Source organism: Vidua macroura, chromosome 24 (genome assembly GCF_024509145.1).
Source record: "Vidua macroura isolate BioBank_ID:100142 chromosome 24, ASM2450914v1, whole genome shotgun sequence".
NCBI lineage: Eukaryota > Metazoa > Chordata > Aves > Passeriformes > Viduidae > Vidua > Vidua macroura.
The window spans coordinates 1929399-1942839 of record NC_071594.1 but is presented as its reverse complement, the minus strand read 5'-3'; positions in this window follow the sequence as shown (position 1 = coordinate 1942839).

Genomic DNA, 13441 nt, shown 5'->3' with positions numbered 1-13441 from the left:
CGCCACGCCGGGGCCGGGCCGGGGCGGGGCCGCCCGGCGGGCGCGGGGGCGGGTCCCGAGCAGGGGCGGGCACGGGGCGGTGCCGGCAGCGGGGAATGGAGAGGCGGGGAATCCACGGATGGGGGATGGAGGGGACCCACGGGGGGATCCACGGGTGCGGGATGGAGCCGACCCATGGGGCGATCCATAGGGGACCCATGGGTGGGAAATGGAGGGGACTCATGGGGAGATCCCTCGGGGTTCCACTGGTGGGGGATGGAGAGAAATCTATGGGTGAGATCCATCGGGGATCCATGGGTGGGGAATGGAGGGGCATCTATAGGGTGGACCCATGGGTGGGGGATCCATGGGGGGGGGGAGGGACGGGACATGGGGTGGGAGCCATGTTACGGGGATGTAGGGGGATCTATGAGGGACCTATGGGGGTTCCAGAGAGAATTTAGGAGAAGGGGGAATCCATGGGTTGGGCAGAATCAAGAGATGGCTGGGGGAAATCGGGATGGGAGGAATTCATTGGGGCAAGGAATCTAGGAGGATCTATAGGTGGGGATCCATGTGGGGTGGGGGGGTGTGCAGCAGAATCCAGAGGTTGGGAATCCATGGATCAAGGGAATTCATGGTGGGGCACCCTTGGACAGGAGGGTCTATAAACATCCAAAATGGGATCCATTGCAGGGCTCCACGGAGAGAGGATAGGAGGGGACAAGATCCAGCAAGGGAATCAGGGAGGGACAGAGGGAAAATCCATGGTGAGGGATCTGGGGAAGAGGAGGGTGGGGGTGAATGGAGCCGGGATCCATAAGAAATTCGCTGGGGGGGAGTCCATGGGGGGGTGTCCGGAGGGTGCTTGGGGGGGACAATGTCAGGATCCACGGGGAGGGGATCGAGGGGATGACTCACGAGGGGGCTCCTGGGGACATCCGCGTAGAGTCGAGGGGGGATATCGAGAGGGATCCATGGGGGATCCACGGGGTCAGGGCAGCCATGTGGGATCCATGAGAAATCCGCGGAAGGGATGTTCCGGGGGGAGTGGGGGGGGGGGGGGGGGGTGTCCATGGAGTTTTCCCGACTCAGTCTCTGTTGCCGGTTCCAGGCGCCGCGTCTCGGCAGCCGAGCGGCACCGGGGACAGCGGGGACGGGGCGTGACCGCCCCCAGGGACCGAGCGGGGCAGGGGCAGTCCCGCACCTGCCTCTCCGGGCCGGGGGTCGGGGGACTGGGGACGGGGGGGCCGGAGGCCGGGGCGGGCACCCCGGGCGGCCGGAGCGGCGGGGCCGGGCGCGGGCCTGCGCGACTCCTCCCCCGGCCGCCGGCCCGGCCCGCGCGGGTCCCCGGCCGCGCTGTCACTCCGCGACCGGCGGCGGCTCCGGGCGCTGCCGGCGGGACCGCGCGGGACGGGGCGCAGCGAGCGGTGAGCGGGGCACCGGGGGCGGGACGTGGGGCACTTCCCCGAGGGAGCGGCGAGACTCGGGAGACACGCCGGTGGGAGCGGGGGTGATGGGCACGTCCTGCGTGGCCCTGGAAGGCAGGGACACCCCGGTGGAGAGCGGCTCTGATACGGAACACCCCGACAGGCACTGGCGGTGACGCTCGGGGACAGAACAGTTGGGTCATCCTGCGGGGATCGGCGTTGACAGAGGGGACAACGGGTGGTGATGGGGGACACCCCATCGGAGTGTGGCTGGCCACGGTGAGGGCGGCAGATGATGGGGAACACCCTGTTGAGGACCGAGGTGATGGGGTCATGCTGCGGGGAACAGCGGTGACACGAGAGGTGCTGGCAGGGATCGGGGAGCACAGGCAGCAGCTGTAGGGGCTGGCACAGCCTGACACTCGGGGCAGCCCCCGTGTCCCCTCTCCTGTGCCCCACAATGTCCCCACTTCTCCGCAGAGACCCTGTTTCAGCAGTGGGAGCTGCAGCGTGAACGGGCTGGCAAATTCCTGTGTCCCAGTGCCTTCGGTGTCCCCTGGACACCCCCAATTCCTGTCCCTGGCAGAGGGGAACTGCAGGAGACGCTGTGGTGCCTCCCCACTTCAGTCCTGGGGAGCAGAAAATGGCCAGCAAAGGGTGACGGGGGAAACTGAAGCAGGGGGACTGTCGCAAATGTGTGTCCTGCTGCCCCGCATCTTTCCACAGGCAGAGCAGGTACGTGCTGGCAGATCATGGTGTCTGCCCTCATTCTTGACATAGGAAGGTGCTTCTGGGCTGTAGGCATCCATGGGTGCTGCCCATAGGGATCCTCCACCAGCTGGGGTGAAGGAGCCATCCCCACACTCCTTGGAGCTGGGAATGTTGCAGCCAAACCGGGATGGTACAGGACAGAGGGAAAACTTTGAGATGACTTCATCTCAGGCTGTGTCCCTTGAGACACGGAGGTGCCTGTTCACCCTGATCGAGGGAAGCAGTGAAGACCCGCCGAGTGCCAGGACAACTCTTTTCCTGGATTTCACCTAGGAAAAAAACAACTGGGAGGGGAGCCAGGGAGTCTGGGTGTGCCGGGATGCCAGGCCCACAGCCAGCCCTGCTGGATACCCGTGACTGCCCAGAGCGGGCGAGACCCCGTGCAGGCAGGGCTTGCCCATGGGTTTTTGGGGAGCTGTCTGTGTTCCCCGAGGCTTTGCCATAGCTGCCGTGCCATTATCCCTGGTGCCAGAGAGGGTCCATGTGCTCCCAAGGGGGTGACAGGGATGGGGGAGCTCCCTGCACCCCGCAGCAGCGTGTGTTGGTGTCTGTGTTGTTGGAAGGAGGGGCTGAACCCCCCCAGTTTCACAGCCGGGGGAGCTGAGTCAGGAAATCCCGGCTGGCCCGGCCGGATCCTGGCTGAGTCATTTCGCGGCGCTGAGTAAGTGCCTGCGCCGGGGGTGCGGGGCTCCCGCGCCTCGGGGGGGCAGGGGCTGCCCGCACATGCCCCTGGCCCTGGCCTCGGGTCCCTGCCAGCCCCGTGCCTCAGTTTCCCCCCGACATTTTCCTAGGACTGGATGAGACAGAAAGCTCCTGGGACGTGGACATGTCACACATCCCGGCACGGGAGCTGGCTCTGAGAGGCCGGGGAAAGGGGAGACAGGCTGGGACGGGGACTGTGGGACTGGGTGAGCTCTGAGGCTCACTGGGAGGAGAATGGTATCCCCAAGGCAGGATTTGAGATCCTCCTTCTAGTAAAGGTCTCCAGTCTTGGTGTGTTGAGAGAGGGTTGGCATTGAGGAGAGGAATGGGGGTGAAGAAAGGATGGGGATGAGAACTGAGATGGGAAATAAGATTAGAATGGGGACAGGGACAGGGATAGGGAAGGGCTGGGAATGAGGTGAGGTGAGATGACATGTGTTGGGGCTGGGATGAGGAAAGGGATGGGGTGGGGATAGGGACAGGATGGGATGAGATGGGGGTGAGGATGGGAATAGGATGGGGACAGGGATGAGGCTGACAGGGCTGGAGCAGAGCTTGGGGTGCATGTGGGGACGTGGAGGGAATCAGGCTGGCCCCACTGGCAGCAGGATGTAAATAAACTGCCAGGACACGAGGTTTTTTCCTGCTGCCCCCCCCCCCCATGCAGCCCCACGGACAGGAAAAAGGTGTTTCCGGCTGCGGATGGGAGCGGGGCCCCAGGCCTGGAGCGGGATGTGGGGCCTGGGCCACCGACAGGGGGATCAGGTGACCCCCTCGGGCTGGATCTTGGGGTGCAGCCACTGATCCCATGGCTGGTGGGACCCCTGACCTCAGTGGGGCCACTGCAGCCCCCTGGGCCCTGGCTGGGCTGGTGGCAGGAGCCCTCGGTGCAGGCTGGCACTGCTGTGGGGACAGGACACAGTGCCACCAGCCTGGGGTGCCCTGTCCTGTCCCCAGTGCCACCAGCTGGGGCAGCCACCAGGTGAGAACCCTGGGGACGTGTTCCTCCTTTCTGGCTGGAGCAGGATCCGTGTGGAGCTGGAGTGGGCACTGTGGGAGGAGAGTCTCTCCTTGCCCATGACCCTTGCAGAACCAGTGCTGCTCTCTGACCAAGCAGGGTGTCCCCTCACCTGCATGCACTCCCTGGGGAGGTGTGGAATGCTCCACCACCATCAAAGTGTCTGGTCACCAGCCTGAGCTGGGGACATCAGTCTGGAATGGGGACACCAGTATGGGACTGGGACATCAGTATTGGATGAAAGTCTTCAGCATTTGTTCCCACCACCCTGTGACACCCCCCCCCCTTTGCCTTGCTGCTGGCAAATGAGTGACAGTCCCCCCCTCACCTGTCTGGGGCATCCATTTAGTGGCAGTCAGGACAGGGACAGCACCCTCTGTCCTCCCACAGCCCTTTGTGCCCTGTGCTGTGGGAAAAACAGCAGTGACAGGGAGGGAGCAGCTGGGACCACACCCTGCCCACTGCCCTGTGTGTCCCCAGAGAGAACCATCTCTTGTTCCTGGCCTGTCCTGGCTGGGCAGGATCGGTCCCCAAGCCCTAACCCAGCCCAGAGGAGTGCCAGTCCCAGGAGTGCTCTGCAGGGAGCAGTCAATGGCACTGGTGGTGATGAGGCTGGTGGCAGTGCATGGGGAAACTGAGGCACAGGCGGCAGGCAGGTGGCACATTGCCAACCCCTGTGGGAACTCTTTGAATGTTCCAGGTGACAGATCAGCCACCAACCTGTCCCAGCAGGCTCTGGTGGCTTCCCTGGTGCATTTGCTGGCACAGCCTGAGTTTTGCTCATTAGCAAGTGACTTGTAATGAGCTTTGCTGAGCTTGCTGCAGGGTCTGGGTGGTGCTGTGGACATTGGGCACTGCTGTGGATTGAGTGCCTGGATCAGGAGACGCTTGTTGGGAGAAGGGCTGGAAGGGTCCCCTGGCATGTGGCACCCACAACCACCATCGCAGGAAGTGACAATAATTGGGGGCAGCAAGATTTTCATTAACCAGGGTGGGGGGAGGTCCTGGATGAGCGGCTCAGGGAGTGTTTGAAGCTCTGCTCTGTCACAGGGGGTCGTGGTGGGGTAGGAGCTGGGGTGAGGCTCCCTCTGGCTGTGGGATTTGGTCCCCTTGCACTTCTCTGAGCTTGTCTGGTCACTGCCCCATCCCGGCCCTAAATCACCTGCGGCACCATCGCTGCCCTCGGGACTTTTATGGGGGGCTCCGGGTCACCCCATCTCGGTGCCGGGCTGCCATGAGTTTCATTGTGGTATCACATCCTGCAAGTTCCCTTCCACGAGGGCTCATCAGCAGGTGTTGGTGCCACTCTGCCCCCTGCCCTGCTGCCACCCTGGCGGCACTGGGGATTGGAGTGCCCCAAGGCATCGCCTGCGGAGGGAACAGTCGGGGACAAGCCACCCGTCCCACCTGGGGCAGCGGGACTCGTGTCCTGGCATCCTCTTACCGCCAGAGTGGGGAATCGGGCTCCGAAGGTCTCAGCTGTGCTGCGGGAAGCGGGTTTGGAGCGGGAGCCAGCGCTCGAGTTAACGCCTCCCCCTGTTTGCCTGAATTCCCTGGATCCCCTGCTCCCATGGAGGAGCGGGGGTGGAAGCTGGGGGAGCTGGGTTTGCGCTCGGTCTCCGTTCTCATCCTCAGATCGCATTCGGGGCCCGTGCGGATGCGGCCGGGCGGCGCCGCCTCCGGCAGCGGAAGCTCCCCCTGAGCCGGGCAGGGCGTTAAGTCACGACTTCTCCTCCACCCCTTCTCCCCCGCCTTCTCTCCTCGCCCCTCTGGGCTCTGCAACTCTTCCTCGCTCCCTGCCGGATCGTCCGTAGCAGGGGATGTGCAGTGTGGGGTTGGGGAGGGAAGGCGGGAGTGCAGCCATCCTCGCTGCGGGCAGGCAGGATGCCAAAGGGATGACTGAGCGATACTGAAGGGATGTTTGAGGGATTCTTGGGCTCCCCTGTAGAAAAGTCAGGCAACCTTCAGATGTGATGACCTCATGATGGCTCTGTTGGCCGCCTCCTTTGGAAGGAGGAGGTTTAATTTTAGGTGTAAGAGGGTCGTGGAACTAGAGCTGCCGCCTGTGCTGGGCTGGTGAGGGGTATTGGGGCCAGAGAGAGCATTGCCAGCCCCTGACAATCTTTCCAGCCTCATATATTAAGTAAGTGACAGTACTCAACTCCCTTGGGATGTTGGCATCATGAACACGCTTGGAGTTGTTCTGATAAACCCTGGGCACGTGGATCCCTCTGGAGTGGCAACTGATGCAACACACACACACATGCACACACACTCCCACACCCACCCCCACCCCACACACACACCCCACACCCACACACACCCCCACACACCCCACACATGCACACCCACCTCCGGAGTGAGCAGGGAGGTGTTTGCCAGCAGCCATTGTTGATTTACAGCTTACTGGAAAATCCACTCATCCCATTAAGAGCTCTCTGTGGCTTTTGCTTTCCATTGCAAATACCTGGTTATCCCAAGGGAAACCCCCTTTGGGTGCCAGTGGGTGTGTGAGGCTCTCGGGGCAAACCCCACGGAAGAGTCCAGGCTGCAAGAGCGGCTTCGTTTATTACAGGATGGATTAGGGGAGACCTGTCTCGCTTGGCCAGGTAAGACCAGACAGGGCAGTTCAGCTCATGGTGGGAATGGTCTGTGATGGGAATGGCCCATACTGGGGCAGGGATTGAGGGGTTCCATTTGGAATCAGATCCATGGATTGACTTTCATTCACTCGGTTCTTCACCAAAAGTAGGTTCAGCATCTAAAACCACCCCAATCTGGAGCTCAGCTGTGATGGTGGCATGTCCTCAGCTCTGTGTGTCTGCTCTTGCAGCTTAATTTCCCACTTGGCTGGCACACCCTGTTGCTGTGACCCTAGTGATAACCGTCCCATGTTCCCAGTGGCATTTTTAAATCCTTAACCTGCTTTAGGGGAGAAAAATTGCCTTTTTGGGTTCCCCCATGACTCCGCTCTGCCTGTTGTGTGTTGAGAAAGCCGAGTGTTGAAAGGAGCAGACAGGCATTGAGGGTCTCGACAGGGAGTACTGGGGGTGCTGGGGATGCGTTGCCACTGCTAGGATGGGGGGACAAGCCCAGCTGCCCCCTCGACCATCCCGACCACCCAGAACTCACGTACGCCTGCAAAGGCAACAGCATCTGCTGAGTTAATGTGTTTTGCAGCCCTGCTGTGCAGCTGCCTCTCCCCCGCCACCCCAGCAGTCAAGCCAAAATCCATCAGGGGCTTCCAGGTTTCATGGGTCGAGGACCAGGGGGGTCGTTTCCGCACAGCGGCGGCAGACACAGACACCGCGACATCTGGACTCGCTCAAAATTCTCCGGAGGAAAGGGCCAGGTGTGTGATGCTGCAGGAACACAGGGCTAAATAAATTATGCAACTGGTTCCATGGAATTTTGGCCCAGACAAGTGTTCAGCTGAATGTTACCAGAGCTGTGGGACAGCTTCTGGCCCAGGGCTTGATCCGTCATGGGGAGGTCCTTGGCCCCATGGCAGCACTGAGGTTCTGGGAAGGTTGTGGGGTGGTGTTGGGAAGATTTTGAAGCCCTCAGGATGTGCAATAGGAGATGTTGTATTTTGGCTACGGTGCTGGATGCCAGAGGGACCCCAGGCTCTGTGGTGTCCAGTGGTGGCTCGTGTGCTGGAGGAGGTGTTCACAGGGCTACTGACGGCTTATGGCTCTTCTTGCCACACAGCACAGGAAGAGCAGGGGGCCGAGGAGAGTGGGAGAGCCTCAGGCACAACCCAAACCTTCCCAGGTGACCCTTCCCTGGAGGGACATCTGGAGAGGGTTCGGTGGGGTGCCACCCCATGGAGGGACAGCCCAGCCCTTTTCCGTATGGGTGTTGGGCACACCGGGACATAACAGGCAGCGCTGCTGGGGGACAGATGGCACCAGGCACCGGACAGATGGCTCCGTCCCAGACAGGCAGCCGAGGCGCTGGGCTGGTCCCTGGGAACTCCCTCTGCCGGCCCCCGGCTGGCGGCTGTGGCCCGAGGGGGACAGGCACCACCGGCCATAGGCGGTGCGGGCACTGCCGGCCCGGTGGGCACCGGGTTGGGAAGGGGACGGACACGGGCTCCAGGACCTGATGCGCATCCTGGGGGGCTGCACCGGCTGGGGGAGCCGGTACCGGGCCGAGGAGAGTAACGCCGGTTCGGGGGGAAAGGGTGACATCTGCTCAGGGGGTGGTACCCGGCGGAGGGGAGGGTGACACCGGATCGGGATGCGATACCGGGTGGAGGTGACAGCGGTCGGGGCGGGGGGTGACACCGGCCCGGGGGCGGTACCGGGGGGGCGGTGCCGCAGGCGGAGCTGTCCAGCACCGGCGTCTCCTGAATGTCCGCAGCGCCGGGGCCCGGGGACGATCCCGCTGCCCCCCGCCTCTGCCGGGCTCTCCCCATACCCGCCCGCCCAGGGTGCTGCCTGGCGGAGGGGACACACCTGCCCCGGCCCCCGAGGCCCCGGCCTAGGACGTGTCGCATCCGCCGGCAGGAATCAGGGCTGTGAGAAACCAGGGTGGGCACGGGCTGGGGGAACACGCAGGGGCCGTGGCGAGCCGGGCACCGTGTGGCTGGGATACCCCCGGGAGAAGCCTTGGGCATCGACGACCCTTGCCCAGCCCTTCACGCCGGCCCACCCCCAGATCCTCGCACAGCCCCTTGCACAGAGCCCAGGCTCTGTCCCAGCCCCAGACCATGCAGCCTCATCCTGCAGCAGAATTTGTGCCGGGCACAGCTCAGTCCGAGCTCAGTCCGAGCAGAGCTCGGTCTCCTGGCTGTACCCGCGGGTCGCTGACAGTGGCTGCTTCCGCAGGTCCAGCCCAGAGCTCAGCTTTGCTCAGAGCCGGTTTTATTGAAGTGGGTTAAGTGGCTAATGGGATTGCTGCGGAGGGGTTAAGGCAGGGATTAGTGCTGTAGCTACGGGCTGAGCATCTCTGAAAGTGTTCCAAAAATGTGTGGGTGTGGCGCTTGGGGACATGGTTTAGAGATGGGTATGGCAGTGCTGGGTTAGCAGTTGGACTTGATGATCTTGGAGGGTCTTTCCAACCTGACAATTCTGTCATTTCTCTATGATCTCTGCTTGGACAACAGCTGATTTCTCTTCTTCAGTGCCTGTCCCTGCCCATCTCCCAGCAGCTCCCAGAGCTCCCAGCATCGTGCTGGGGGGAGCAGACATCCAGGACAGGCAGAGCTGGGTCTGGCTGCCCTCCACTTCTACCTGCCTGCCCATCCACTGCCTGCACCCAGGAGAAGCACCTGCCTGCACCCAGCCCGACATTGCCCTCCGGAGGGGTGGGAGAGGGGAGCAGTGAGACCTCCCTGGGAAAGGACCCAGCCCGGTGCCCTGGCAACGTGGGTGGTGGCAATGTTCCAGGTGATGACACTGGCTGGTGGGCAGGCCGGGTCCTGGCCGGGGCACGGGGGCTGGAGGGCTGAGCCTGGCGCCTGAATTGGCAGCTTGTTCTCCTCTGAAGGCCCCTTTCTGCCCCGGCTCCCTGTGTTTCTCTTTGGAAAGTTTTATGTTCTTTGTGTCACAAGGAGCCTTTTCTTTGTCGCCCTTCCAAGCGTGCCAGGGAGAAGGCTGTGCTGGAGCATGGCCATCCCTGATGGCAGCTCAAGGCTGGATGCTGCACAGGGCTGCAAAGTGCAGGGAACAGCCTTCGGGGGCAGCTGTTTCACAGCACCAGGACCTGTCCCTTGGCAGGGGCTCAGCTCCTCATGCCTCTCACACCCTGGGGTTCACCCCTGGGCTGCCCCCTCCACCTTTACCCATAAAAAGGAAGGGTGTTTTGCAGCCCCTGAGCATCTCTGTGGGGACACCTGACAGTGCTGCAGCCCCTGGTGTTCCTGTGCTGCCAGTCCCAAGGGTGTCTCAAGGATGATTCCCAATTTACAGAGCTGTTCTGCATCCCAGCACACCCAGGGAAGGATCCATCCTCCTTTTTTCCTATTTAGCAGCCCAGTTTCAGCTCTCTTACCCCTTCCAGAGGCTGCGTCAAGGTGGGGAAATAGTCACAGAACAGCAGCAAGATGCCAGCAGAGGCTGAAGGGTTGAACACATTTTCCATCAGTCAGTGTCCATGCTCAGACTCCTGCCACATTTGTCCTAGGACATGGAACAGCATGTCATCCCTGACAGGGATCTAAGCTGTGATAGGAGAGAAACAAATTTTATCTTGCTTATAAAAGTCACCCCAAATTGCTACAAAATAAAGAGCAAAACGCTTACAGAGCCATTCACAGTTCTCTTGGAAACATGGGAGCCCCGTGACTGGACCCCTCCAAGGCACAGTGGTGGAGCCAGGGGCTTCAGCCACTCATTGTAGCCCCCGCAGGGCCAGAGGCTGTTCCCAGCTTGGCTCAGGTGATGGATGGCTCCAAAGCAGATCTGCTTCAGTACTGGGAATGCTCCAGTGACCCCTCTAGGTCACAGAAATGGGGACATGAAAGGAGACCAGGCTCCAGGTCCCTGTTCATTTCTGGCTGCTAAAATGACACGTGTGAGATGGATTTGGACACAAGGCTGAGGAAGTAGTTCAAGCTCCAGGCACAACAGATGCCTCTTTGAAGGAGATGCCTTCAGGGATGTGCTGGCTTGTGTCTCTCCTGGGATGAAGGACACAGCTCAGCTAAGGCTTTTCCTTCAGTGTGAACACTCATAACTCTGTGTATGGCATCGTCCGAAGGGATCAAATCCCACCTCACCTCTGGGATTAAAACTGAAGTTCCCCTCCAGACCTGAGCTCTGGAGGCACCTGGAATGAGTATCCTCTGCTTGGCTGGGAGATGAACACCTCTGGCTGCCCAGAAGGCTCTGCCCTGATGCCCAGGCACGGCTCTGCTGCCCACAGCACTGCTGTGGCTGCTCCAGAATATCCCCTTGTGCTGAAACACCTCGTGTGTACCTGCTGCTTTCCACTACCACGGGACCCAGTGATCCCAAGCTAGTACCCAGGGGAGCGATGGGACCAAAAACTCACCCAGCAGCTGGAAGTCCCCAAATTAAATCAGGTGCAAGTTCCCAGGGCTCATGTTACCCAGATGGGGAGCAGCAGCCTGTTCCTGAGAGCTGTTCCTGGGCTGAAGGAGAAAGTTGTTTCCTTTTTGAGCTAATTGCAAAGGAGCTGCTGGGTCTATCTGGGTCAAGCCATGACCTGCTTTAGCCAGGCAGAGGCAGCAGGATGCCAGTGTGACACAGCGTGACACAGCACGATGGGGCACCCGTCTGCTCCCCTGCCATCATCAAACATGGGGCACGTGCCAGGGACACCCAGTCCTGGATAGGGTAAAATCAGTCTGGAGGCAAAGGAAGAATTCTTTGGGAACAAGGATGGGCTGAATCTTTCCCAGGAATGGTTTTAGTTCGTGGTGGCTGATGCTGGATGTGAAGGGGGCTTCTGGGCAAACAAGTGGCTCCTCCTGGAGCTGCTGGGGGAACAGGGACTTGGCAGGAGCTGCATTGGTTTATCCCTTTGATGGCATTCCCGGGTGTGGGACCCCAGCAGGAGGGTCCAGCTGGTGTCACAGCCTGGGGGAACAGGGCCCCATCCACATCATCCCTCAGCCATCCCCCAGGCAGCCCATGGCATCTTTAGAGCAGGGTGAAGCCTGGGGAGGGGGTAGTAGTGCTGAGCCAGGCACAGTGGAATCCTTGGAGGCACCTGAGGTGTGTGTGGTCGGAAAAGGACTGCTCTGAGCCTGGCTCCCAGCAGGCATTAGCATCTCCTGAGAAGCCTCAACCCTGTGAGCACAAGAGAAGGATTGATTTTCTTGTGGCCAGCATGGCAGCTTTGGCTTCTGCTGCAGCTGTGGCGACACTGGTGGGCTCAGAGGGGGAGAAATGGAAGTTGTGTCCACAAGAGAGAAATCCAGAGTGGAAAAAAAAATCTACAAAACCTGTTTACAGCCCTGATGCCACATGCCCCACAGGGAGCAGGCAGGGCTGGAGAAGTGCAGCATGCTGGTGGTGCTTAGTGGGTGCTGGGGAAGGTAAGGTTGTAGTATAAATCTAGATGAAGATTTTGCCTCTGAGTTGGTTGAGAATGAGCTTGGGACATTTTTATGGGGTGAGGGACAGATTTTATGGAGTAAGGGGCAAATTATCTCCCTCTGTGTTAGGAGAAAACCCACCAGAACCAGCTGCTGGGACTGGAAGTGTTTGTGTAAGGGGCCTTGGGGTGAAATGGGTGATTTGGAACCGGTGCTTTCATCATCCCTGCACCTATGGGAAGGAAGGTTCCCTTATCCTTGGAAGTGTCCAAGGCCAGGTTGGACAGGGCTTGGAACAACCTGGGATAGTGGAAGCTGTCCCTGCCCATGGCATGGGGTTAGAATGAGATGATGGTCTGTAAGATCCCTTCCAGCCCAAACTGTTCTGTAGTTCTGTGAAGGTCAACCTTGTTTGTTTTTGCACAAGGTGTCTTGCAGCTCAAGGCTGTGAACTGCTGTCCCCAGGCACAGCACTCTCAGGGCAGAGGCTGCCTTAAAGAGAGGGGAAAAAAGTGTAGAATTGGGGTTTGTAAATGTGGGTTGTGGGGCACAGCCTGGGAACATATGGGGGAACAGAGGGGAGCTGCTCTCTGCTGGTATTCACAGCTGCTTTGGGAACATTAAGCCCCCAAAAATGAGCTGGTGTCCAGCTGGGTGCTGAGCCCATGCTCCCAGGAGTGACCTTTGTAGGTGTGAGAAATCCCACTGGCACAGGCACAGCCCTGCCTGGCTTCTGCTGCCCACATTGCAGCACCCTTGGGTGTGGGCTGGTGCCAGCACAGGCCCCCACTCTGGGGCTGTTGTTGCCCCCTGAGCTGGATCTATGTGCCCACGTGGGAGTAGCAGAGTCACCTCGCACAGTGACTCGAGGATGGATCTGTTCCAGAGCCCCCGTGCCTGTCCCAGCACTGCCTCCACCCACCTCTGCCATGGCTCAGGGCCGTGACCATGGCGAGCAGAGACAGACACAAGCTCAGCCAGGATGTGGGGAGACATCCTCTGAAACGTGCCAGTGTTTCAGAGGCCTCAGGGAGAGCAAGCCCAGAGCTGTGTGTGTCAGTTTCCTCTGCCCGTTAATCAAAATTGCCTTGGAAGGAGCTTTGTAGCTCCCAGCTGGAGCTGGAATTGGTGCTGCGATTCCTTGATCTCATCTGCTGCATCAGCCCTTCTCCCCGTGACCCACGGCTCCATGATCAAATGATCCAGCTCATGTGGATCTGGAAAAAGGGAATTTCAGTGCTGCCTGCGGCAGGGACATGGTCATCCCAGGGTGGGGAGAATGTGGGGCACGGTTTGGTCCTTGCAGACCCCCAAAAGCCTGGGGGGAGCAGGGCTCAGGGCAGCTCAGGTTGGGGAAGAGGCAAAACAGGATGGTTTGGGACATTTTTGAACTTTGTTAATGTAATACCCTCTGCTGGGAAATGCAGTGGATGCAGGGCTGAGGCTGGGCTGCTGTTCCCATTGGGGTGAAGGAGCCATCTCCCTGCACCCCACAGCTTCTTTCCAGCTCTGGAGAAGCTCTGTCTTGGCCAG